General features: G+C 36.3%; 1 protein-coding gene and 1 long non-coding RNA gene across 4 annotated transcripts in view; one reads left to right on the forward strand and one right to left on the reverse strand.

Annotated features, from left to right (window-relative positions):
- The window catches only part of LOC105208223, a 518,645-nt gene that overhangs the window by 435,282 nt on the left and 55,439 nt on the right, over positions 1 to 27,924 (forward strand). The window lies entirely within an intron of this gene.
- LOC120359248 overlaps positions 8,489 to 27,924 on the reverse strand; it is a 135,971-nt gene continuing 116,535 nt past the window's right edge. The window contains exon 3 of the long non-coding RNA XR_005576060.1: positions 8,489 to 9,631. This is a non-coding gene — a long non-coding RNA (uncharacterized LOC120359248). The remainder of the gene's footprint in view (positions 9,632 to 27,924) is intronic.

Raw genomic sequence — 27,924 nt, forward strand, 5'->3', positions numbered from 1 at the left:
TCTTGTGTCAATTTTGCTGCTTGCCTAACATTCAATTTGTAATGCAAAATCAGGTGCTAAAATTTGGATCAGTATCCAGTAAATAAGTAGTAATTGTTACAAAACAAGGCATAAAAATTTGAATAACTGCATACATTTTATAAATTTTACGTTAGCTCAAAAAGAAACTGACTATAATGACTCATTTTGAATAAGTGATTTGTAAAAAAAAAAAAAAAAAATTTTAATGACAGAATGACAATATTGGTATTGCAATCTTTGATGCCTCATTTAGTTTAATTTTAGAAATTTTAAATATATCGAAACATTAATATATTTGAAATTATTTCATTACCTGTAAATAAGAGTACAATAATCCGTTTTAAATTCGAAAGTGTAATCAGAAATAATGTTTGAGAATATACTCTAGAGATTTAACACAAAGTTAATGCAGTCAGGGCGAGAGAAAATTGAATTCGAAGCTCGGTCGTAAAGAGGAGCGAATGTGGCGACTTACGCGGAAAGTTTTTCAGTGGCCTTAAATTCGCGTCGTTTTCTAGCTATTTTGATGTTACCGTATCCAACTCAGTCGGCAGAGTGAAATTGTCATCTACTTTGAAATGTTGAAAACACGTATTTTTGATTAGCTTAAGCATGGAGAGCTTACGATACTTTTCAAAGACTTAATCAGCCTACTTCCTTGACTGTTTCTGCGTTACACATTTCATACACATTATTTGCTACACATTAAAAAAGGAGTTTGGTAATAATGGTAATAAGTACCAAATGTTAAATGAAATAATGCTAATTAAATATCTGGTTAATACAACTTAAAATAATTTTATCTTTTTAAATATTTTGCAAATATTACTAAAGATAATACTCGTTAAATGTTTAGAAAAGTACTATTATTTTTTATTACGTTAATCAAATATTTAACTAACATTATTTTACTCAACATTAGTAGCTATTACTAAACATTTTTTTCAGTGAAGTAAATAAATTTAATTCTTGTTAATTATATAACAAAGACAAATTTGTAAAACTTGCAAAAAACTAAAAGATTACGCACATTCTATTATTAATATTTTTTTATTTATTTATATTTTTTTGTATATTCATATTTTGGTGTTTTTTTTATTTTAAATTACTTAATAAAATTTCGGCATTAAATTGAGATACCTAGGATGATTAAGATTTAATTAATTTATTTCATTTTTTAAAAATTATATTTCTTATAAATCTATAAATAAAATTAAAAAAATAAAATAAAATAAAGTAAACTTTATTCAGTACCTTATAATATCCAGAATGATACTCAAAAATGATATTTATAATAACAATATTACAAATATATTGCCTTTATATGTTTTATGACATAATGCAATTTTCAAATGTCACAAAATTTTTTCTCGCGTTATATTTGAAAAAATTATATAACTTTAAATGTTCATAGATTTACTTAAAAAATTATACAGCACCAAGAACTGCTTTCAACCGGCAATGCTGTATTCGTTACTTCAATTTGTTATAATTGATCTACTTTTATACACATATAGAATAAAGAAGAATAACAACAAAGCGTAACAATGTTTTCGTTTCGACCAGAAATATATTCCTTTACGACGCGGAAACTGATTCACGGCAAATAAATGAATCGAAATCCAGGCAAAATGGTCGGCAGATTTTACGAGGTGTAAATTAAGACGCGTCGAGATCGATAACGAGTGAAATACGGCGAGCGTCATCGCCGGATAATCCGATGTACTACACGTGTCCGTGCGCCAGCGGGAGACACGGATACAGGACGGTACCCCCGCGTAATGCAATTTGTCCGCGTGGCGGGTTACGAGAGAGCGCTACAGAAGTGCGTATGTGCGTACGCGTATACGTGTGTGCGTAGGGGGGGGGTCGAAAATTTTTTTTTTCGGAGGCCACTCGAGGATCAAGCCCCCTTTATTAAGTGTAGTCTGGAGGGCGAAGGGGCAGTAGACGGCGCGAGTACGCGTTGCCAAAATTTCCAGCAATTTTTCATCCCCCTCGAACGAGCGGGAATGAGGTGGACTTCTGCAGCCCTTGACGCGCGCAGCGCCGCGACGCACACGCGTCTACGCAGCCGGTTACTCGGAGAGGCCGAGTAATAAATGGAACGAAGGTGCGGACGCGCGTCTACTTTTCAATTCGGGAGCCTTCGGGGGTCAATAAGTGTCGACGGATGATGTACAGTGCTCCTGCCAAGCGTAATAAGGAGTACCGGTATTCACGGCGCGGAAGGGCGACGCTTCGATCGGCGGCGACGCGACGACGGTGTCGCAGCAACTGGTCACGTCGGACGACAAAATTCCGTTATAAAGGGCGATCTCTAATAAAAACGGGTAATATCGCTCAAATCGATATCTTCGCTATTTTTCAGCGTATCCATCACAGAAATTTATGACAGTACATTAAATATAAATCCCGAGATTGAAATATGAATACAAAAAGATATTTATTTTATGAATCAAAAGGACAATGTGTTTCTGATTTTTTTTGTTATAATTTCAATAGTTACTTATGTCGATACTATCTTCAGTATATCAGGTTATTGATTTTGCAACGTCTACAACGAATTAATATTTTGTCCTGAAAATGAATTGACGTTTCATTTATACGGCCGTTGTTTTGGATAACATTATCACGCTGTAAATATGTTCCATGCAAGAATATCGATAGCTAAATGTTATGCTTCTCCAGAATGTCGATAAGTTAAAGAAATTTAACGAATCTTTCTTTCTCGTGCTTTTGCTCTGTTTAGCCGTGTGGGTATGCGTCGTCAACGGGGAGCGTGACTGCAATTACTTGCGAAGGAAAGACTTTTAATATAAATTCATACTTGCCGGCATAATGAATTATTCAGAACGCAATTTGGAAAAACAAATGGCGAAATAGCGCGCACTCACGGTGTTTCGCCCGGCCGAAAGAAGCCGACGCCGGCAGCTGCGTCGAGATTATAGGAAAAAGTCAGAGAAGAATAATGCAAGACGTACTAAATTTTTCCCGTTTCAATTCGCGACTTGTTATAGCGCGGAGACAAATGCAGGAATTTGTGCATTTTTAATAGTATGCGACACTAAAATTTTCCTACAATCGTTTCTGATACGAGTACGCTAAGTGATATCGTAAATATTGAATACTACGTCTTATGAAGTATTTATTAGTAGATAATAATTATTAATTTAAAAGGTTTCTTATAAAAGTCAAACAAGTTCAGAAAGTTAAATTCTTAAGAAAAAAAGATCTTCTCATCTTTAAACCGTGATAATTGTATAAATATAACTTTTTGGGGATATATAATAGATGTAAGAACAAAGTTTTAGGCTTTAATTAGTATTTTGACTGATTTGTAAAAAAAAATTTAAAAAAGAATAAAAAAAACTTTTGGATTTGTTTACTTCTTGCGAATATTTTACTTTTACTTTTTACGGAAAGAATGGTTTCGCTCAAATATTAAAAAATTTAATAAAATATATAATATAGGTCTAAAAATAATCATAAAAAACATGCAAGCACGAAGAACAATGTTGCGAAAAGTTGATATTCTAGCGATCAATTTAAGCGACCAACATAATTATTTTTATCTAATAAAATTGTTTTCAGATCCGTGTTCAGCTAAATATTTAGTTACTTTAGTAAAACATTTTTTCTGTATTTACTATATTCTATGTTATTTTTCCTGCTATATTAGTTTATATCCTATATTTTATATTTACTTTATTTATAATATTAATAATGATAAAGATGAAGAAGTAAATATTACTAAAAATATGAAGTAGTAATTTTTTCACTTTTTATTTATAAAATTTTACAAATTACAGCATAAATATCCATTTATATATCGCTTTCTATAAGTATGATTTCTCCAGACATGTAATACATAAAAGAACAAAGTTTTAGGATTTGATTAATATTTTGAGAAATTTCATTAAGTAAAACTAAAATAATCTTCAGACTTGTTTGAATTTTGTAAAAATTTTATATTTATTTCCGTTTTCTGTTTAATTCTTGCTGGAACAAAATTGTATGTAACACGTAACACTAATAGAGCATAATTTGACCCTAACTCAAATTTAAAAAAAAAGTTTGATTTTTATAAAAAAAATATCTTCAAATAATAATTATGCGTGCTACATATAATGCAAAAATATTCTGTTACATTAATTTTTCGGAATTAGAATGAAAAAAACAGTATGTTACGTGAGGTTCGCTGACATGATGCATTTCTCTACATATACATAATTGTATGTTATAATATGTACTTTTCCAAGTACCACCATTCGTACACGAGGTATCATGTATATTCCAAGTATTCGCTTTTTCGAACACAATTACGTGTTTCACGCCTAACATTTCCAACCATGTCGTAAGTTTTTTTCTTTTATGGCAATTTCGTCGTTGTCGTCATGATCTGACAAGCTTTCGTACAGCTGTTGCGACATTCGGCGGCGGGGCGCAAGAGCGTTTTAACGGACGATGATAAATCCCACCTGCCGGCAGCTCGCCGATGAAATCACTGTCGAGGCGACGAAACGCGGAGATTATTCCGTGCATTTCTCCGCCTCTTCTACGGACGGAGACCCCGGTGAAGGGTAGAACAAGCCGCGACGTGTCCTCGGAACGAGTTGATTGTATCCCGAGACGCTCATATGTACGCGCCGGACTGACTACCCATCCGGAACACGAAAGTGCACTCCGGCGAGTTATGACTCGGCGAAACGTCATTAAGAGCGTTGTTTGCCTCGCTTATTAAGAGTTATGATTGCACGAGATACTTATTAACTTCCTCCTACACTTGTGACCGCTGAATCCGTGCATGTCATTATAACGCTGGTCCTTGTCCGACTCTCTTCTCTTTTGCTTCTCGCAAGGACCGCTTACGACAATGTCGGATGACACTAAATTTTGATTAAAAAGAATTTTCCTTAACGTATTATTGGTGTTTTGGTTAGTTTGGAAAACTCACTTGTGGGGACAGCTACAGCTACAAATTCGTTACAGACATTTTGAAAGTTAGTACGTCATTTCAAAACTTGAACATCTCTACAAATAATTTGACACAGGTCCTGTGCATTCGTAAACATAACCGTATTTTTAGTGCACAAAATGGAAAATGGAACGTGATAAAGAGCACTTTCATCATCTGTTACTCTTTATTGCTTTGATTAGAGAAAAATGACTGCTGAAGCACATCAATTTATCTCTGCAAAATTAACTTACTCTGAGTCTGCTCTATTAAGTTAAAACGTGTGAACGCTGGTATCGATTTAAAAATGGTTATTTTGATTTAAAGAACAATGAACGTTTAAGTCAATTAAAAATGTTTGAAGATGCCGTTTGCAGACATTGTTAGATGAATACTCAGCTCAAATGCTTGAAAAATTAACTAAAGCATTAAATATTGTTAAATCAACCGTTCTGATCGTTTAAACGCGATGAGAAGATAAATGAGTTTCACACGAATTGTCTGAATTGAATAATTCAAAATCGTTTAACTATTTGCTTTCTCGTCAAAAAAAGCAGTTTTCGCATCAAATTGTAGCCAGCAATGAAAAATGGATCTACTATGATAATCCTAAGCGTAAAAAAATTGATTAAATCCAGGCCAACCATCGACATCGACCCCAAAACGCAATTAATATCCGCGGAAGTAAGGTTTTGTTATGTGTTCGGTGAGACATGAAAGGCGTCGTGTATTATGACCTGCTGAAACTGAATTAAAGTCACTGCTGCGTTATCAACATCAATTAATCGACGATTGAATCGTGCTTCGAACTAGAAACGTTTAATAACAGCTTAAAGAAAATGCAAGTGATTTTGTTGTACGACAATGTTCGACCATACTTTGCAAAAGCAGTTAAAGATACGTTATCAGCAATTCAATCGAAAGTCTTATCACATACGGCGTATTCACCAAACCGTGCTCCTTCAGATCATCACTTATTTTGATCAATGCAGCATGGCCTCGCACTGATCAGCACATCAAGACATACTATATAATGAAATAAAGAAATAACTCGATAACTGGATTGCTTCGAAGGATGAATACTTTTTTAATTGCAAAATCCATTTATTGGCAGAAAAGTGGGAAAAAGTTGTAGTTAGCGGTGGAAAATGTTTTGAATAAAATATAATTTAACGTCACCCTGAAATAAGTATTTTTTTTGCAAAAAAAAATTCCTCAAAATTAACCGAAAGCATTATAACAAAATTAAAAATATTTATATTATTTATAATAAGTTTAGACTGTAAATGAAGATTATAATAAAGAATATCCTATTATTACTTATGTACATGTTTATCATAGAAATTTATTTCATTGTTTTATAGTAATAATTCAGTACATATGTACCATATATTATTTTATTATCTTAAAATCAAAATATATAGACTATCTTGAACATGTATACATAGAGACAGTTTGATACGGCTTGCAGAATCATCCTAAATCATCTTATTCCATCTGACATCCTCGCGACGCCTTTCATCTCTCCTTCCTCATCTTCATCTTGTCGTGAAGGGGATACCTCGGGGTTTCGATCCCCTTGGATGCCTCGTATAATGTCCGTGTCCGGAACACTTTGGCAGTTTAACGAGACAGTTGGCCGCGGTTGATCTACGTTTAGATATTTTTCTCATCAACGTTCACATCCCGGTATATGGCGTGGCCGCGAAGTCAGATTCTCTAGTACGTATAGTGCCGGGGTTGAAAGAACAAGGACACTGTCTAGAATGGACGTAACAGCGAAGAGGAGGCGAGAGAGGGACATATTTTTCTTGAAATTTGTCGCGACTATCTGCCCAAAGGGATCTACCCTCGTGTATAATTCCCAGATGGAGAAGCTGCAAATCTCGACTCTTCCATCTCCTCCCTTCTTCCTTCTTCTTCCTACCCTGCACTACGACTGGAAGCTGATATAAGCGTTCAAGTCTTCTGCGTTTAGGCGCGAGGGAGGGAGAGATAGGGAGAAAGGTGGATTTACGTGTGAATCGTACGGTGGCTTAAGTCCAAAATCCGGAGGCCTCATGATGAAATATACCGGCGAAGGAGAAATCGTATTCTTAAACTTAATTAGCTGGAGACATTCCGTGTTCTCGAATACAAACGAATTCTAAATTAGGATGCCTATGGTGCAAGTTATATCAGTTTATGTATACAGAATTTGTTTCTATTCGAGAACACAAAATGTTTTCATAGTGTATATCATGTATATACTGATCTGCATCAAAGGTATCTTGATTTAGAATTTACTTGCATTTGACCTCGCAATAATATATATATAATATATATATATAAACTTTAAAAAAGTTTAATAAATTAATAATATTTATTCATATTAACTGAATCAATACTGAGAAAGGTTTCTTTGAATCAGTAAAAATTCAAAGAAATATGCATTGCTATACGATTAAAGAAAAGTTTCTTTAATTTGAAAGAATTCTTTGGTTGGTCTTTTTATTGGAATAAAAGAAATAGTTTGGTTGTGCAATGAAAGCAATCTATTTTTAAAACGAGAACAACTCAATTACTTTCTACATTTCTGTTAGTTTCTACTTTCTTCGAATTAAGTAATTATTTGAACAAATTATAATTTATTTACTTTAACAAAATCGGATAACGTCTTTTCTTAAAATCAAATAAAATCAAATCAATTTTTATTTTTCTCAAAAGTATTTTCACTTCAATTAAAAAAAATTAAATTAAAGAAACAATTTCATCAATTTAAACATAATTTTTCTCTGGGTAAACGTTTCGATAATTTTTATTGACATGACTAGGACGTGTTCGATATAATATTACTTTAATGATCTTATTTACATTTTAAAAATTATCTTTTTCGCTCTGTCAAAATAAATAAAACGAGTAGTTTATTCATATGAGTCTTCAATGCATACACAATCCTGTACACGCCTATCAGTAATAGACCCTGACAAAGTGCGCGAAACCATTCTCCCGAACTGAAATCCACCCTTAAGACGCGCGTGCGATTTTAGTGCCGGCGCTTTCTACCCGCGAAGCTTTAGACACGAGCGCACACCCTCCGAGCGGCTCACAAATCTTCCTGACTTCGCTTAACGCGCGTTAGGGCTATCCGTGCGAGGCGTGTCGCCGAGGAGTTAAACGCACAGCCGATTGTCGCAGATGCCTGAGACGGATTTAACGACTCGCTTGGCTCGTTGGGGCACGGATTACGCGCGGCGACTCGTACACACGTGTCCTCAGACACGTTTATTTGGCAGAAAACGCCAATAACGATCGTCGTAACTTAGCGGCAAATGTGTGCTATAACGCGACTAAGGATTGTAATAATGTATGCTTGGACAGAAACGTTCTAGATACCGCGACATTATTTCTATAGATTCTTTGACTAATTCAGGTTTGATGCATTATCAATTAAACGATTAAGCATTAAGTATGATATCTTATCAATTAAGCGACAAAAATACTTTTTTAACTGAATTAAATAAAATTATCAATTACGCTTTTAAACTTTTTCAAATTGAATTTTATCTTCGTTGAATTTAATCCGTTGGATCTTAAGAGTATTTAATACAAAATGTTGGAAAAATACAAAAGTTGTGACTTCAGTTAAGTAATTGTTATATGTTCACGCGATCGACATGTAAACGCCATCTTTGCTATTTATCGTGTCTAATGCGATTAAGAATTATTATAATTTGTTATCCAATCTCTATAAAGATACATTTTAACGTCCACCACATTATTTCTACAAAGTCTTTGACTATTATAATTTAAATCTGACGTAGGTAGCTTGAACAATTAAACATAAGTGTAATATTTTATAAATGACTGAAATGTTTTTGCAACCAAATTAAATAAAATGATTGTTTACGCAGTTAAATTTTTTCAAATGAATTTTATCTTTGTCGAATTTAATTCGTCTGACTATCAGGATATTTAATGCTGAATTTTGGAAAGATGCAATATTTTCGAGTTCGATCAAGCAATTATATTCACATGACTGACATGTAAAGGCTATCTTTGCGATTCATAGTGCCTAATCGCGCGATCACGTGGAAAATATGCACCCCGTCATGTGCATCGACCCTAATGTAGGTCAGCAGAGTCAAGGTCGCGTTCTTTAATTCGCCGGTTCCCCAAGCACATAAACGGTGGAAATCACCCCCTCGTTTTTAGCAAGAGGAAAGGGACTTGGGAGGAAGCGTCAAGGCGTATTGCGAGAGACAGTTGACTGTGAAACTTGCTTCTTCCCCGCTATCCCGTCCTGCCATCGAGGAAGCCATCCCTAGCACCCCCATCCAGTTCGGCTGCTCGATCCCCATGGAAGCGTACATATTTAACGTGACCCCGCGTAAATAATCGATGGGCGAAGGCGCTAGCCATTTGTACTTCTCTGGTTACTAACTGCGCCTTCTTTAAAGATTCAAACCATCCCACGAGCGAGAGACGTTCCTTTCTACTTTTCTAGGTAGCGATGTGCAGCCGGTCGCGCAACGAAGAGAGACGGAAGGGAGGGGGGGCAAAAAGAGTCCTCTTACCTGTCTTGACAGTTCGATGGTGACGGTTGTATTCCAGACAAACTTGCCAAACAGCATCCCGAAGCGCGTTATAGCGACGTTACCTCCAGTGGTTTACCTACGCAATAAAAGCATAAAAATATTAAATTATTTTAATCTCGCAAGTCTATTTAATTTATCCGCGATAAATGTACCGTTGAAAAGATATAACACAATATGAGATTCTTATTAATTTTTATTTTATTATGTGTATAATGGCAGTTTTTTTATTATACGTATAGTTATTCGTATATTGACCCTCCGCGTATAACGTGTTTTTTGTTTTCCTAACCCAATCGGGTCCCTGGTGTTTGACTGTGTTTTTGAAAGACTTTTTGGGTTCTAAAAAATCTGAAAAAATTCTGGTACACTCTTCTAACGTTCCAAAATATGATTTCACAATTATTTGATTTGAAACGTATTTCGCGTTTTTTTTTTGTACATGTTCAAATATGAGGCAAAGTAATTTAAAGTTCGGGGTCTTCGAATCTTTGGTTGGATCACGGAGAATAAAAATATACAATCATGCAAAAAAGAAAAAAAATTTATTATCTGTAACACGTACTGAAATAATACATATAAAACAATAAAACGAATAAACATACAATTTATGAACAGCATAAAAAAATTCAAGTGTAAATAACTTATTATTTTTCTCCAATTATTATATTAATTAAATTACTACATTGTATGAACTTTTATGTTATAAAAAAATTCCCTCAAGTTGTTCGAGACACCGTACATCGAGATACACCTGCGTTCGCAGCAGCGCGTGCAAAGTGGAAGCATCCGTCATAAGTCAGACGTTCTGAAAGATGCGCTGTGAATTATTTATTGTGGCGCGCGGTCGAGTTCCTGTCTCCAAGGTGACATTTTGAAATGCATTTTGGGAGAGAAGGAAAGAGGGAGAGAGAAGGGGGAGAGAAGAGGAGAAGGAGAAAAAGGAGAAGGAGAGAGAGAAAGGGTAGAGAGGAAGGAAGAGAGGGAGAGAGATTTCTTCAGAGTGGGCAATATGGCCCGGTTGATTTAATAACGCGAGCCTAGCGCCTAAGTATTATTAATATCGTGGTATATCCCTGCGCGCCCTGGTCACGAAAGGGTGAAAACAGCATTCTATTAGGAGTAATGACTTAACTTGGTCGGCTCAACTTGATTTCTGTTTGCAAAATCTACATCGGTTAAATGCCTATACAATAAATGTGGTATCAGACAATGATTTATGCAATATTTTAGTAATATATTTATAAATATTCACATATTATTGCTGACAATGATATTAATTATTTTAACGAAATACTTTTAATTCAAGTTTTAAATATTCTATTAATCGCAATGTTGCTATTTCAGTTATAAATTGGATTAACTGGATTAATTTTAAATAGAACTTGAAAGGTTATAATAATTATTTAATAATTGATTTTGATAACATAATTGAATATAAAATGAAAATAGGAATTCAATCGTCAAAGATTATATTGGTGAGAAGACCGATAAACTTTATGAATAAATTTGTAGTTTCTCAAGTTGATTTCAGATTCATCGAGCAAATCGAATGATAACCGAAATTAAATCAGAATCAGTTTCTACGAGCTTTTCTAACATGGTTACGACACGATTCGCTATCCGATCATTTTTTTTACGGAGCTCCTAGATTTTTCGCGGTCGCTTCTCCGCTTTGAAACTTGAGCAAAATGCACTTCTTGTATTCGAAGACGTATCGGGCTCCGTCTTGAGCTTGTCGCGCGAGTAAACAGCCCGAGCTAATGAAAACAAAACAGTCTCGCAGCCAGCTAAGGCTCCCCCTCGCGAAAGCAAGAACGCTAGTGGTTGCGCTGGCAAGTCTACGGGAACTGATAACAGACGCTGAAGAAAGGCGGATTACGGACTGAGGATCGTCCCGTAGAGACTCAGGTAGACTGCACCGCGTTCCTGATTTGCCTATTCAAATATGCCGCTTAACAAGAGTAATAATTCAAATGGCATTATCTTTCAGCATTACGCATTCAGTATGATTAAATACAAACGGCATATCTGACAATATATCCCGGCAGTAATCATAATAAATAAACCCCCAAATGATTATTTCAAGTTGGCACTTCAATCGCACATGTGTGTGTGTGTGTGTGTGTGTGTGTGTGTATGTGTGTGTGTTTTGTGTGCGCATATAGTATGTGCGAATTTAATTCTAGATATAAGTTGTCATTTATTAAAAATTAATATTTAACAACGTGAGCTCGCAGCAAATACCTCCTGCGACTTCTCGCATTTCGCGAGTCTTCCCGGAAGCTTGGAAGCGCGAAATTGTTGGCAGCATTGTTGGCAACAACGGGACTCCTAAATTACCATTTCCGACTTCATCAAGTCTATGCGTGGAACTTGCCGTTTCCCACAGCTCCGCTCCGTGGGATTTTCTACGCCCAGCAGCACCTTCGCGCAAGCATACTCCCGCATTGATATTAATGTTACCTCCTTCTCCGTGAATTAATATTAATCGTCGCAGCCCGTACGTGTTCGCGTTGCATGCGCGAGGCCCCGGAGGCCTGCTCCTCCCGAAAACATTCATCCTTACCGGGCCTTTCGCGTCGTGTGTGTTCAGCCTCCGCGAAAATTCGAGCCGACATTCACCACGGGTTGGCAAGGGTTGGAAAAGCGGCGGGAATGAGTACTACCAGCTAGCGGATAGTATGAATTCGTTTTAAGAACTCCCTCGCGCAATTCTCTCGAGTAAAACGCTTGCTCACTTGCTGCAGTTTACGACCGCCGGTGCGAATTGCGTGCCACAGTGATATATATCAGGTGAGCGTGGTAGAATTGGGATATTGGATTCTTTATTTCGCTCCAATATTTAGAAAATTTACTCGCGGGAAAATTATTAATTTATGTGTTTGCACGCGTTCTGTATTCTTTAAATGAGCAATGCAAATCTTTATGTAAACATCATTTTTTACTTGTTATATTATCATATTATTACCGTTGTTATATGAATATTTTTTTTAATTTACCATTAATAAAGTTTTGACAATATGCAGTTGAAAAAAATCTTAAAAACCAAATCTGGGGAAGTATATCTATTTCAAAAAGTTTCAATTAATTTAATAATTATTAAATATATGTTTTCGCATTCATTTGTGTTTATTACATGTATTGTACAAACATTTTAAGTATAAAGATTACTTTTATCAATTCAGTAACAATAATATGTTAAGTTTGTTAACTTTTTCGATACTAGTTTAATCCTGTCGTTCTGTTCAAGTTTAATTCAAAATATTTTTTACTAATATTTTATTTAAAAATTTTTCTTTGGTATTTGATCTGTTAACGTAACTTTTTTTTGTAGAAATCTTTATTTTTTTCGAACTTTTTGATCGCACTGATCCTTAAATAATATGATAGTATAAAAAATTCGAATGGAACTGTGCAGGATTAAAAAATTAAATACATTTCAGAAACAAACTTGTTCAGTGCACAAAAAGAAAATTATATTCTATTCAACAATCATTGTCTCATTTATAAGCAAGAATATAAAATCTTTTTTAAAAAATTTAATAATTTTAAAAAGACATAATTTGTTTACATGGAGAAATGTTTTAGAGTTTTTTTAACGAAAAATATACGCATCTTTATTCAATAACAATTTTTATCATGAAAAGAAAAAAATATTGAATAATATATTTCAACCAAGAATTTTTTAATACCATTATTATCAAAACAATCATGTTGTACTCTTTAAATTATTATTGCAGTAATATTAGAATAAAATAAATTATATTTCGTTGAAATTTAAAATTATTAAAACCTTTAGAGATTTTATTTTTGTTTTTGTAAAATTTAAACAGTGCAATATCTTGTAAAAACAATTACACGGCAAGGTAAAATTTTTATTTCATTACATAGTAATTGGAAGTTTAATTTTCTACAAACCCCTTTGATCGCGCGAGGACCCAAATTGAAATTTTATTTCTTTCAATTTTAGTTATCTATCTTAAATCTTTTACGTATATTTTAATATATATTTTAAACACTCAAATAGATTTCTTTTGAACCTGTTGATTACAAAGTCTCTGTGGAGAATTTTAAAAAGTTCTTTTTAATCTCAAAGTGGGCATTTTCTTGCCATTTTAAGATTCAAGGTAAGAATTCAAAAGGTCTAATTAAGATCAAGAAAATTAAAATTTCGAATCGCGCAAAGAATCATGCAAGACGTAACGAAAGAAGTAACAAGAGAAACGCGCGACATCAAAGAACACAACAGGTATACTATAAACTTATAGAAATTGTACTCCGTGCCCGTCTCAAAGTGATTCAGAACTCGTTATGCAGCATTATCCGTTCAACGAGTCGCCGCTCACGTGGTATTCATGTTGCTTTGTGCCGCACGCAACACGCGAACACATTATTTTATTACCAATCATCGTCGACTCGCGCTATTAATTAAACATAAAAAAATACGACGCTGGAGCTTCGAGACTCGGTTCGGGAAAACCTTCGCCTTCCTGCTCTTTCCGCGAGCAATTATATCGTTCGTTTAACTGCGCGCGTAACCGAGTTAAGCGCGCGCTGGCAGAGGAGATCTCTAACCGACAGATTACCGCGGTTCGACGTTGTAACGACGAAATGTAATAACTCGACGAGCCCCATAAATGATTTTACAAATGAAAAATGTAATTCTGACGGAATGAGAAATATTATTGAGATCACAGAAAATATTTTTCCCGGGATGATGTTTCTCGTACAATCTATTACGTCTGTGCAGAAACAAAGGGAAATGGGAGAGGGTAAGGAGCGAGGTGCTTGCGATTCCGTCTTTCAGTATTTCATTAGAAGCGAATATTATTCCGACAGTGTGCTCGCGAAGTAAAACTTACAACCAAATATTTCGTTCGTATTAAACTTAAAGCGATTACGTGAGCTACGAAAACTTTCTCGCCTCTACAATTGCAAATAACGGTGCGGATTCACGGAACATCCCTCTTTCGCTCTGCCATATCGCTTCGCGAGACGCTCTTCGCCCGTCTCGCGAACAGCTCGAGCAACCTCGCCGCTGTATAACGCAGATTAATTCCCGATCCGCCGCGCAGACATCCACTCGCGACAAATCGAATGAATGAGGCATCGCGTAATCGAATCGTAATTAAGTCATTACCGGCACAATGGCGAGGAACATTGAACCCGCCGCGACAACAGGGCGCGGGATTACATGACGCAAGACTCGTCCCCGAGACGCGAAATTGAGCGGGCAAATGCAATCGCTTTCGCAAACGTGATTTCGAACGATGGATCGCCAATTCTGAATTTCTGGAAAATTGGCGTGGTATTTTCGCTCGCCGCCGGACGATCGAATCAATTTTTGAATACGCGCGAGTAGGCTCTGCATAATCCAAACGAATGAATTTTAAATCCAAACGAACCGCGTCGCGCCGGCCGTTTATGACGATATGTATTATCCTCGGAACGAACCGCGACCGATTGCTTTTTTTTATAAAATTATAACGCGGCGCCGACCGTAATATACGCGCGTCGCGTGGAAAAGCGTCGCAAAATCAATGGCGAGCTTACATTCGGCTGCAGGGACTGCACAGCGACCGCAGACTAGTTTTCGCGGCGTTTGAATCAGTTTAATGGAACACAATCCCAAAACGAGTTATTCCTTCTCGCGTTGTGCACCCTAAATTTCGATTACCCGAGGCAAGTTTCGTTCGAATGAAAGGAAACGTTGATTGAAGCGATCGTAATTAAGGAAAGCTACCGCGAGAATGTTATTTTGAAGCTCGACTTCTCATAACAAGTTTGGTGTATCCTCGTTATTAACTTCGCATCCAATAAGATCCAAGTTAGTTCTTCGCGTCGCGACGAATAAATGCAGTCGCTGCTGGCACAAGAATTTCCCCGTCGAGCCCGATTCTCCCCGTCAGAACGAGACAATTACGTGACTGTCAGTTCGAGCGTGATTCATGGGCCGGAAAATACGGGGCAATTTTCATTTTTTATCGTTCGCCATGTGCTCGAGAATCAATCTCGAGGCGACCGTAAAATCGCGGTACGAGCGAACGGGACGTCATTTCGCAGCAACGTTAAGGTAGAAAAAGAAAGGCGTTGTACTATATATATATATATATATATATATATATGTGTGTGTGTGTGTGTGTGTGTGTGTGTGTGTGTGTGTGTGTGTGTGTGTGTGTGTGTACACATATATAAATATTATATATATATGTACATATGTATGTTCTGCCCGATGAAAGTGGCGGGAGCACGATTTACGAGCGCCACTATCGTACGATGTGGACTAAAGTTCGCCGAGTTTATGCTCGACATTAAACGTCTACGCTCCACCGCCATAAGTCACCTGCACTCGAGGACCGTGGTACAATGGCATTTGAATGCACTTTATCGATTATGATCTCGAGGGTCGAATTAGGCGAAGGAGGGGAGAGGAACGAGAGACGGGGCGCGAAGTCCGCTCGGTAGATGAGATGCAGTCCAGCAGGGGTGAAACGATCTAAAACGAAGTTTGTTATTGCCGCGACACTTTGCGGGAATCTTGCGGCAAATAGTACGATGCTAGGCTGATGAATTATGAATTTGGCGTCCCGCGCCATGATAAAGCTATTTTACGGCTCGCCCTCTTTTCCGGACGATTAAATTCGTGCGGAGCCCGCGGGGAGGGAGCAAGAAAATACGGGAATACGATGCACTGGGTGCGAAAACATTGTGCAATGCGATCACGATCGATCGGTAAATCGCAATGCTTTTTATTAGATTTTCATCATTTCGTTTTTACGCTTATTTCAGTAAGTTCGATCGCCCTATTTATTGCTTATGGTTTCTCATGAGATATAAAAGTACTAAAAAAGTTTTAATATTTATTTTTTTTTTTTAACTACAAATTCTCTGAATTAAGAAATAATCAAAAATTATCTGTTTAAAAATAGAATATTATTTAAAATGACACTAATAGTATATTAAAATTTCAAACCTATGGATCATAATTGCTAAGAAAATAAAAATTTAAATTATAGTATTGGAGATACGTAATATTTTATGACAGGCGCATCGAATGACAGATATACGTATTATATGTATCACGTTACGACGTTAAAATTTTTAAAATGCTTTAATATACTTAAAAATTATATGAATAATTAGAGCAAATCTTTTTGTATGGTCTCGAAAAAATTCAACTCTACTAATCATGTTGTTTCTTCTTATATGTGTGTACAAAGCTAATGAAAGTATCCTTACGAAATAAAAATAACTTTTGACAAACTAAAAAAACATATCGGAGAATTTAGAAACGCTGTTGAAAAAATTATTTAAAACTGTTTATACTTTTCTCTTTTATATTTTTCTCGTAATGCAAATTATGTTTTGAAGATATTAATACAATGTAATGGTTTAGTTTCCGAGAAATAATGGGATCCCGTTTTTTAAAAAGGCTCTATCGCAATATTGGCGATTTTTCTCTATATAAGTCACTTTTTAGTGAAATTGTATCGATCATAGCTTCTTAATTAGAACAAAATAGTACTCTACTCTTTTGTTATAATCCGTGAATGAATTTTAGTCACAACATAAAATTGCAATAAAGTTTCACTTTCGAAACTTTTCAGGAATTTTCAACCTCGTAATTCCTCGACGGGCGCGAAGCACGTATGCATCTGCTGTATCGACCCACAATATAATTCGCCTCCCATTTCTCCGCTTCTCGTTCAGCCCGTCGAGTAATTGTTTACGCGCCACGTCGGACTATCGAACATGATGCACACGAGCGAGCGCCGGCGTACCTGTTGAAAGCTCCAGGTGCGGGCGCGCAACCACTCCGTCGAACAGGAGTGTGCTTTAAACCTGGCCTGCCCGCCAGCTGCCGCTGCCGTTTCTTCCGGGTCACAGTAATTCGATACGTACGTGGAACGGACACCTTTTTGCATCGGAGCGTTTGTTTATGCCGCGCACGCCGCCGACATACCGGTGGAAAGCGGGAAATTGAATAAAGTTCGCAGCGGGAGAGGAGGCGATCGTACGAAAGCGCGTTCGGGTATATCGAGCGGAATGATATATTTGACAAGGTTCGTATTGATACGTGCATATTACATGCGCGATAGGGGGCCACGTCGCGCCGCGCCGCGCCACGCGGCGCCGTTTCGCGCCGTAGCCTCGATCGCCTGACCATACGCGAGCACGTATCACTTACGGTTCGACTCGTCCCGTTGCCTCGCCTCTCACAATCGTGCCCTTTCCTCGTTCTATGCCACCGCACATATACATATATCAATGCTACAATGAAATTCTGAAAAAGAAGGAAATCAAAGATCGCAGGAATGAAAAATGTCTCGCGTGATATTTGGCCCATTCTCCATCGTGCTAATTTTTGTAGTTTCAAACGACGTTTATAATCAATCACCAATAAAAATTTTACTTAATATTATTTTAATGTTACCCCTAAAAATTCCAAAGTTTTATAAATTTACGAATATTAAAGTAACAATTACAATTAAAATTTATAAAAATTTGTACCATGGCATTTATATCCACACGGTTTCGCTGCAATAATTAAAGATTATCATTCGTGCTGCTTATAACGACCGGGTTCGATTCGGGTGGACCGGAAGCAGCCTCCATGCATCGTGATTCATTTATGAATATGTAGATGCGCGTGATGGTGGTCAGACACCGGAAAACTCCGGATAGCCTGGGCATGAATATGCTAAGCGCAACGTAGTACCGGAGGGCTGAAGTAATTCTTTTTTTCGCTGCATCGATCCTCGCAAGGTTAGAGTGTGAGTGCTCCGCAGTGAAAAATAATTTCGCAGTTTTATCTGTCTTTTCGAATCTCCGCGCGCACTGGTTGGCCGGACAGTGAAAGCGCGATTATTCTTCTCTAACTTCAATTATTCGACATTACGAAGTGGAGAGAACAGATATGCAAAAATGAAGTCAAGAGTGTCTTCTTTAGTCACTTTTCTTAATCATGAGCTTGGATTAACTTAAAAAATTAACTCTTTTCACGATTGCAGCTTCGATCTTTCTCAAAAACAAAATAGAAAAAAATTAATCTGATACTTAAGATTTTTCTATATCGCATTCATCATTCATCATATTTGATACGTGCCTATTATTTCTAATTTTATTTGCTGCAAATAAAATTAATTTTGCCTGTATAAATTAGTTTAACCTTTGCGTGTTAATTGTTAAATACTTTATGGTAATCAAAGATCAACATCACAAAAATACTATAATTATATTTTAATTATAAATAATAAACGTAATAAATATAATAGTATAGAAATAATGCTCAACATATATTATTAAAATGGCGTGTAATAAAAATCTAGATTACTAACATGCAATTTATATGTAATTATTTTATGATAAATATATAAATTATGTATTATCTCTAATACTTGCTACAATGCAAGGTATAACTTTTCTATTCATTGAAAAAGTATTAAAGAGAACTTAGATCAGATTAAAGAAGAAAAATACAAAGGAACAAAAGGGTACCAATGTATTATCAATTTTCTCACGCGCGCACAAAAAAAAAGAAAATGCCGAAGTTACCGAAGCCAGAAGTGTCCGCCGCGTGGTATAGGAAAGCATTAACTTTATCACTTACAATCTATATGTTCTCCTTTGGCAAGCATCCGGTTACAGAAAATACGAAAAGGTATATTAGTATTTTAGACAGGTATTCCTATTCTGTCCTTGTACAATTCAATTTAGCGGAACAAAGCCGGTATTCACGAAGTAATGAAATTGCACATAATGATATTGAAGTATTACAAAATCGTGCGAGACGTACACTCGGTAAAAGGTAATATTTAATAAAAGGAAATAATCCCGCAATTTGAGTCTTATTGCCATTTTAGATGTAGTAGACGCAAAGTTTAAATTAAAAAAAAATATATATTAATATAGCAGAGAAAAGTTGTTGAATACCTCTTGAAGCTTAACTATTCAATGTTTAACATTTTTACTTCATATAAACGGCATTTAGTGCTAAAAATAAAAAGTAAGAAATAAGTAATATAGACAAAAATTTAACATGATTTACTTTGTTTCGTACGTGACATTAGTATTTTAGTAAATCAGGTATATACATCTGGTGTAAATTTTTCATTAACTTATATAGCTGATAATAAAATTATGTAATTTTATTTTAAAATATTATATTTTTATAAAAGAAGGCTTGTTGCAACATTTTTTTTACATTTATTGTATATACATATTTACAATTATTATAAAAATTATATTAGGAATAAAAATATGTCAATTGCAAGAATAAATTCAAGTTAGTTTGGTTTCGGTTTTCTTACCTTTTCATTATTGTGATTTATTGATTGAATATTTTTATTGCTTTTTTTGATTAATTATTAATAAAATAAGTATAAGTTAATGATTCCTTAGAGTATTAAATAAATAACTGAAACATTGAGCTACAATTTTCAAACTTACTTGTATCAAAGGCAGCACCAAATGCGAAATATAATTAAAAAAATAGCTTAAGTGCATTTAGCAACTCTCCCCTATATCCATTTTTCAATTTTCTTAATTAAAAAAAAATCATTTCTTCCGTTTTTTTCTTTTTTAACTATGATTTTAGAAAAATTAAATTTTAGCAGTTATATATTCTTTTCAATGTAACCTCGACATACACAGCCACTGTACATGTATTACTTTTACGTAAATGCGAGAAGAAGCCTCTTTGATGCCAGCGGAAACAACGAATCGATCGGCAGGATAATTCTGGCAGCCAGTCGGAACTAGTTTTAGGAAACGAACTCGTTCGCCCAGCAGAAACGGGCGCAGGGAAAAACGAGTTTTCGATACGGAGCATATAATTCCTGACCGCGCCCACATCGGCAGAACCCTTTGCTTTCGTTGAAAAGCATCCGCGACGTCAACGCTCCCTTCGTTACGACTGCTCGTCACGCAGGCCGTTCTTCGGATATGGAAACCGAAAATTACGAGCGCGGGGAAAGTTCGACCTTTATCTCAGGCTTTTATTACGTCGACTGTCAGTCCGTACGGCGCGGCGGTGTGCGCGCGGGAGAACACGTGCCGCAGAAACACGTGCGATTTAACTCGCGACGACTATAATTGCGCGCTGCACTTTACGGCCGGTCGTCACGCCGATGTCATTGATTCCATGAGAGAATTACTCCCTCCCTCAATGTCAGTCGCACGACGTCTGCGAAGCAGTTGCTAATAATTTTCCAGTAAATAGCAACGTTCGCATAATCGCTCCTTCTTAATCGGCGATACAAACCGGCCGTTGTCGCTGACGAAAGTTCGTCCGGCCGCGCGATTATTCACTCTTTTTTTTTCGGTGTTCCGCGAGATATCACCGCGGAAAATACACGATATCGTCAGGCAGAGCGATAATTACGCACGCGTGTAAACGACTCGTTGTCACGCGAATTGTACATTAATCTGGTCGCACCGCGCGGCCGAGAGGAACGAAACTCACCCGCTCGGAAAAATAGGAATGTACATTTTATTATAATTACGCGAGCGATACAATCACGCATTGCTGGATGTCATGGCCTATTTATATTGCAGTCACTGTACTTAATGTCGATAACAGTAATAATTCGTTCGATAAAACACACGATTGCAGTCCCGCATCCAGTTGCGTGCCGGCTAAGTGGAAAATTTTTCACTTTCCAATGAATTTCATACGGCTATTTGTTTCCTAATTAATTTCTGTTGAATATTAAAGCGCCAATTGAGCGCCTTAAATATTTGATCGTGAAACGCAAAATCGAGAGAGGAAGCATGCTTTTGGCTTCGCAAGTGCGGCTGGATTTTCGGATATATTCGTCGAGGGCAAGTGACATTTGAATTCAGACGTTTCTTAACCCTCGTACACGTGATTTCGATACGTTATCCCTGCCCGATAGACGGCAATCGTCGTGTCTTCGTCGCCGAGATTTATTACACCGCGGCTTTAGGCAGAAGCGAGCAATTTACATTCCCCGCTACACGTACGTTCGGTTTCTGCGGCTCGACGGTATATCCAAACGTCGAGACGTCTCCCCGACTGCTATGCTCCTCGTCGAAATTACCAGGGATTACGTACGGAGGAATTGCCTGACGTGCAGCATAGTGACGAACGAAATAGTGTACTCACGGCATGCTATTAAACACCGTGATTATTATTAGTGATTATTGCCGAGAGTGGTGTTATAAGACGACGTTTAACATGTTATAAGTCCCCTACTATTTTTTAATAAATTGCAGATACATGTAAACGTAAATTGAAAAGTACTTAAGTGAGATACATTTTAATAATAATTACTACATATGTGTATGTTTATTTTTTTAATTTATAGAGAATTAAACTCTTATGCTGTGCTTAATAATGTGTAATATTATAATACTTGAAGTACACTCTAAAAATAATTATGAGATGCTTTATTTTACCGTATCTAAGTACATCTAACTTGCTTATCCTGAGATCAACGTTTAAACTTTCTCAGAAGGACGAGCAAGTGGTATTTTAATGTAGTTGGACATAGTTTGTTCTAATGAATTACAAACTAAGAGATTCGTTCTAGTGATAATTATTACACGTGCGGAATGTTTCGTTTTTAAAAATTTATTAAAAATTAAATTTCTATGCTGCGTTTAGTAAAGCATCAAGCATCATAATAATTAGGAAATGTACTCTGAAAAATAATCGCAAAGTGCCTCGTTTTATTGTATCCCAATACGTCCATCTTGATTATCTTGAGATCAACGTCTAAAATTTCACAGAAGAACGAGCGAGTGGTGTCTAATGGACCCCCACCGACCGCTGTCGTTCAAAGAACGATGGGATCCTTCAAAGGTACGCTAGCGCCAAGTCTCATTTGCATTCAAGATTGCAAAGGACCGCGTACAGCGTGATTCTTGGTCCTTTTTGCCGTGTACGACGATGCAAACGCGATCGTTGCCGGTCTTTTCGTGAAACGGTAATTGGGTCAGCGGGGTTAGACGCAGGAAAACGGATGATGGACGAAGAGAAACGAGAATATTCGATACGGAGTAGAGGCAGAGACAAGGCTGACGAAGGCTGACTTCTCGTCGAAACGAAGTGGCCTGAAATTAGTTTACCTTTGGAAACCAATTTCTTTCTCTTTCGTTGCCCTCCACCCGCCTGCCACTTCCTGTCTGACATAAGAGCGATTTTTCTCCTGTAAGAGGAGGGGGCTTGTGCTCCGACGAGTAACGAGAGACGAAATTGCCAAAGGGAGGAAAAATAATAAATGAACGTTACCGGGGGGACGAAAAGATCAATGCCTGATAATACGGTAAGTAATATAGTCGTTCTCTTTTCGCTTCCTCTTCGCGTTTATGCATTGAACTGTATGTGCAATATAAATGCCTAACATTACGTGCAATACGTTCCGTGTTAATAGTCCGCGCTAATTACATTCCATATTCAGTATGATATGGCACTCTGCAAAAATATAAAGGCACGTATGATCAAATCTATGTCATCGCAACAACAAATAGAAAAGCATCGAGACACGCGAGAGCGTCACGGGCCTTCTAATGAACTTACTAAGCGGCAGTCGACAGTTTCTGCCGCTAAGAGAAAATTAACAACGTCATTAATTCATCAACGAGGGACTGTAATAATTTAAATTAGGTCTTCTGATTATTAGGATAAACCTTGTATGAATAAAACAATACGTAAATGTCAAGTGAAAAAGGTTCTATTGTGCTTAGAATTAATATAAATTTTGACATTTTCCATGCACTTTGTTACGTGTTTTGTCACTTTCACTAATTCACCATTTCACTTCAGACATATTTCCAAATATACGTTTATTCGACATCGATTCGTGTACGAAAACATTGGATTATCGCGATGAAAGTTAAAGCGGATTTGCGCGTACCCACCCTCGTAAGTTGTGGAATGTATCAAGTGTTTCTGATTTGCCCGGGAAGCAGGAAGGCGGGAAGGGAAAAGAAGAAAGCAGAAACTGGTGGAAGTTGGTGGCGCGAGAAAATTTATGACTGTCATACTTCACGGTACGTCAAGCTGCGTTCCTTACGGCCCGACTGCTATAATCTAGGCACTTAGCATCTTGGAGCTTAAACACGATACTTTCCAGCCCGAAGAAAACGCTGTCTTTGCCATTTACAGAAAAAAAACATAAATTTACCTTCGTTCGAAAACTTTGCAATTATTCCTCACTAACTGCTGTAAAAATATTGAGTGTATTAACGCTGCAGTTAGCGCTGTATATTTCTAACAAGTAAGAGCAAATTTTGACAATTCCATAAATTATCATATAGTATTATAATAGGGTAAACTCGGGTAAGATGGCCGTAGTTTTTTTAAAATGCAAAAAAACATTTTTATTTTTGTTACTTTTTAATAATATTTGATATATCACTTTACTGAATCTTAAGTTAATAATACTACTGAATTTAAAACACTTATTAAAAATTTACTATTATGTTATCAAAATATTATAACATACGCATTGGCAATCTTATCAAACTTTTAAGGAAAAGATGGTATAGTATTATAAAACAGTTGACTATACACGTTTTATGTTAAAAATGAATGTAACATTTTCTAAAGTGATAAATAAAACTTATAATTTTATACATTTAATATAAACACATATATTTTAAATATATACATATATATAATTATATAAGACTTAGTTATTATTATAATATTGCAATAGTAACATAAAAATTGAAATCCGATGTTGCAATAATAACATAACAATTATAATTCTTTGAAAGTAAGGAAACAAAACAGATTCCTATAATTAAAAAAAAACATTGCATGAAAAAATAAAGTTATCTTGTTCAAATTGTAAGTTAAAGATGATCATAGTGTATTTGAATAAATAATAAAAATAAAAATACGAATTATAAGTCACGTTACAATTTAGGTTCATTTTTCTATATGCGTAACGTTGATTATGGTAATGTATTTGATGTTATAGCAGCTTTTAGAGGAACATGCGAAACTTGGTAGGTAATCCAAAGTAAAAATATTATATAATATTTAGAATAAAATTATTTTCGCATAGTGTACGCGTATAAATTACTGTAAATATTGGTTATCTTTCAGACTATAAAAATGCACTATTTAGCAATTATTGGAGAAATTACAGATTGTTGCCATCTTTTCCGTATGGCCATAATATCCCAATTTACCCCATTCAAGATTTATAGTTTTGAAATTGAAATGGATCGGTATTCATGCTTAGTGACAAAACTACAAATCCTGGACTGGATTATTGTAAATTTGTAAGCGTTTATCTATATCGCAATATCAGTTAGTAATTGGAAAATGTTATAAACGCAAGTTAAGCAACCGGATGGAAATAATTCTGATGGGAAGGTCGACAAGAATGAGTGAGATAGACGATACCGTAAACAGTAACTAGACAAGCCGCGAGTCAAGCCGAGCATTTCAAATTGTTCCTTTCCACGTCGCTTGACGCCACGATATTAAGCGTATGTACATGTACAGCCGCCATTATCCAGCTATTACAACGTCACACCGTTGTACCAGCGTACACCGCGAGCGCGACGCTAGGTCCGGGCTAAAGTAGCGTGCGGCACGCTTCTGCTATACCCGCTATCGCTACTTGACTGACAACCCTAACTGACGCAGGACCCCTTTGCACAAACCAGCCAGTCCGTTTAACCGACCCTCTACCGTCACCGCTGCCGTCTTCCCTCCCTGTGCACTTTGCCCTGTTCACCTGCGCCTTTGTTAGCGAGACGACCGCGGAAGTATTGCGTTACCCTGTGTACAGGTACGCTCTTGTCGTGTGCTACGTCCCGGTGCCTGCATACTGAATCGCGAAATTCCGTCCGACCGAGATAAGGTGCATACCGAGTCCGGCACGCTGGCGAAGGGGACTAGTAAAGAAATAGAGTTCTCGGCCTATAAGCCAGGAAACATGAAAAATTTTAACATTGTAAAAGTGTGCATAGATTAGTTCACGGATGGTAAATTGTATCTTGATGCTAATGCAGCTCGGTTGACAAATAATTTCTAAAGAAGCGACTTATAAGCTTGATAAAATTTCGTTTGCAGTAAATTAACAAAAAATTATTCATTATAGTGATGCGGATGAAGATCACACAAGTCGCGCTCATATAATTAACATGAAAGGTATATTAAATTAGCATATCAATGCATGTTTTAAATTTGCGTATTAATTATATTCTGAATAAATAAAAAAAACTTTTTATTATCATTTACTTTAAGAAATCATTTATTACAATGATTTTATTAAATCATTTATTTTAAGAACGACTCCAAAGATTTACAAAAATTTTTTTCCTAAATTGACTTCTGATCATGCCAGGACAAGGCACGGGATTGTATTTGTGTCATCCTATAGATGTTTCATCGTCAGAGAAAATTCGACGCTGATGGGATTGCATTCGCCACGTCTCGCGAAAATCGAATTTGTCGGTAGCACACCCCTTACAAGGGGTGAAATACCTCTGACCCATTTCATGGGCGTAAATTTCGTTCGAATCGCCCGAAGGTCTTCACGGTGTAAATTCCTTAACGGTCGAGTCAGAAACTTCAGCCCCTTGTAGCATGCCTCGAGGCCGGACATTTAGATGGTTTTAGCGATATCGAGCTATAAATATGTGTCGGATTATATATCAGTACGTATATCTGTAAGCATATTTAAAAAATATCTACTTTACAAAGATACTATTTATTATCTTTCATAACGCAATGTCATCAATAATATTATAGCTTTAGAACTTGCATTGTTATTATAATACAGAGCTAATGTTGGTTACAAAAGAAATTATAGTAACAATAGTGTTCTTTAATAACAATACAAAAATATATATAAAATATAACCCCTCTCTTTCTCTCTCTCCCTTTCCTATCCCTCCCTCTTTCCCTCCTTCTTTAAGTACTAAACTTAATTAATTAATTAACGTATATTTGCGTGGCACATTTCTTTTCCTGTCTACGAGAGATACGACCAGTTTACATGCGAGATCGATTACTGCGCGTTAGAAGCCGAATGTCGAGATTGCCCCGGGGCGACTGTCGAGAAGATTACTGTAGTTTTAACGAAGGGTTCGTGCTGATAACCACTCCCTTCGAATGACGATTACTTAAATAAACCGCGTTCGGCGAATAATCTTCGGTTAAAGAGCGCGCAATCATCGCCCGCGGGCTCTTTGATGATATTCGTTGTCGAAGTTAAATCCCCTCAGGTCTTCGCTTTCTCGTCTCTTACAACCGAAGACCACACGACGCCAGACTGCGGAGCACCGCAGTGCGCCTTGTTAGAAACCGAAGTCGAGACGCACTCCAGTTTCAACAATTAGTTTCCGTCATTCGCGTCTCTCGTGGCGCAGGTTTACGTGAAAGCGCTTTGCGATCAGATCTCGTTTATAATAACCAATATTATCTGCGGCGCTATCAGAGAAGAAGTAAATCCAATCTCCGATCAATCTCGCTCACACAGTATTAAAATTATTAAGTTATACTCTGTCTGACGACGCATTAGATCTGATCATAAAAGATGAAAGCAACTATTGTAAATTATTATAAAATTTTGTTTCACTTACTTATCGTTAGATTATTAAAATAACTGTGTACAATATGTGCTACTGTGATAATAGATATTTGAAAACAATTTAAATATATCCACAGAAAAAAACAATTCTACTGAATTATTTATCAATTTAGCTAGAGATGCAGAGAGATGTGACAATTTTTTTGTTGGACCATCAAAATAATTATATACGACGTTCGGGCAGAGTGACAATACTGCACAAAAAATTGACATTCTTTCTAGCGATCAATTTTGGTGTTCTATATAAATATTTCGATGGTCCGATAAAAAATTGTCTGCATCCAAGTAATTACATTTTTAGATATTTTGACACAACGTGTTTTCTTTCCGTGTATGTATATTAATTTATTAATTTGTAAATGAAATTACGAGATAAGAAGGATATTCCAATATATCTCATATATTACAACATTTTTATTATTTTCATTCAAAGTTTTCAATTTTTTTATTATCTTTTTATAATCAAAAACATATATGAATCCTTCCTATATGGAGTCACGCGCCACTTCCAGATATTTTAATCTATTATTATATAATTTGTTATAATAATAATTATTCTCGTTATTTTACTACTATTACAGAAGAGATGTTAAGTTACGATAAAATTTACGATTATTATCAATTTCAGCACTTTCCGTCGACTTATTTAATCTTGCAGGATGCAAAGCATACTACACAACCACTGTGCTGCATGCAGCTCAGATTGCTATCAAATCTTACAAGTTGCCTATCTTTGGCAACTAACCCGTAGCGGCACCGTCTCCTTGACTTTCCGATGCTCAGTACAGTT

Source organism: Solenopsis invicta, chromosome 12 (assembly GCF_016802725.1).
Source record: "Solenopsis invicta isolate M01_SB chromosome 12, UNIL_Sinv_3.0, whole genome shotgun sequence".
NCBI lineage: Eukaryota > Metazoa > Arthropoda > Insecta > Hymenoptera > Formicidae > Solenopsis > Solenopsis invicta.